We start from the raw sequence: 1,227 nt of genomic DNA on the forward strand, positions 1-1,227 counted from the left end.
CTGCCATGTATTCGTAGTAAGGAAAGGTGGAATTTGGCAGATATTTCATGTTTATTTGAAATTGTTATCTCTATTTTCAGCAAAAGAAAATATACTGGATAAGGTTAAATAATTTTCCTCGTTTCAAAAAGCAAACTTGCGCACAGCTTGGGAATAACAGTTTATTCCTCACTCTAACCCGTGACAAGGTGGCTAGTCATTAAAGACAGCAGGATGAGGAAGTGATCATGGTTAGCTCTGCCATCTGGAAATGAGAAAGTTGGTTATTATTTTTTCTCCTTTGTTTTGCTGGACAGCAGTAGTGTTTAAAAATTTAAAGTAGGGACTGCTAGTCAAGCCAGGTTGGTTTTATTTCTGACTGTTGTCAACTCCCTCAGCTCTTGAGCAAGTCATTTAACATCTGCACCTCAGTTTCTCTGTCTGCAAAAGGAGGATGAGAGCCTTCAAAGCCACCTTGGGCTTCGTGATTGAAAGGATCCCATTATCTAAATATGTGTAAATGAAAGTAATGTATAAATAAATGAATGGAATCCTTGACTGCCACTATGGTAGGCTTTAGGATTTCTGACAACATGTTTATTGCGTAAGTTCTTCTCCATACAGCTCAGCAAGATGTACAGGACAGAGACAAGGAAGAAGCAAGGCAGGCAGAGTACAAAGAACCGGATGGTGAAAGACCAGAAGCTCCCCCAGCGAAGAGAAGGAAAACGCCATCTATGAAGGATTTGCAAGCCTGGGCCTTAAGAAGGAAGTCAGCTCCTCATTCAGAGCTAAGCCCCGAAGTCACTTATGTCTTTGCAGCAAATCCAGCGAGAGGCTATGCAGTTCAGCAGAGCACAGAGATGCGCAGCACCACAGCTGGAGCCAAGTTATGAGCGAGTGGGTACAGTACCAAGCAGATATTAATGCTCGAATTCTGCAAGCCTTAAAATAACATCACCTGCTTTTCATATTTATCCCAGGCAGAGTTCTGACTCAGTCGCCCTAGTTTCAGAGCAAGCGGGGATCTCTCTCTGACAATGCTTTCCAGCTTTTTGTACCTAGAGCACACTTATTCTGGGCAAAAAGCAGTGGTGCACAGCAGACCTTCAAGATGACCCCGCTCATGGGCTAGCACAGCCCAAGTGCTCTCAGGGAGGTTGTTTTGCCCTCCAGCAGCACGGGGCTTTTGCTTCTGGCCAGTTCTTGAGCTTGGCTGTGGTGGGGACACCTGTGGGGGCTGTACAC

General features: G+C 44.7%; 1 protein-coding gene across 1 annotated transcript in view; it reads right to left on the reverse strand.

The window, feature by feature from the left end:
* Window positions 1-1,227, reverse strand: part of STON2 (stonin 2) — a gene marked incomplete at its 5' end in the record, with an annotated part of 10,260 nt that overhangs the window by 1,971 nt on the left and 7,062 nt on the right. The gene's annotated exons all lie outside the window — the stretch shown is intronic.

This window comes from Buceros rhinoceros, unplaced genomic scaffold, assembly GCF_000710305.1.
Source record: "Buceros rhinoceros silvestris isolate BGI_N320 unplaced genomic scaffold, ASM71030v1 scaffold5625, whole genome shotgun sequence".
In the NCBI taxonomy this organism is placed as follows: domain Eukaryota; kingdom Metazoa; phylum Chordata; class Aves; order Bucerotiformes; family Bucerotidae; genus Buceros; species Buceros rhinoceros.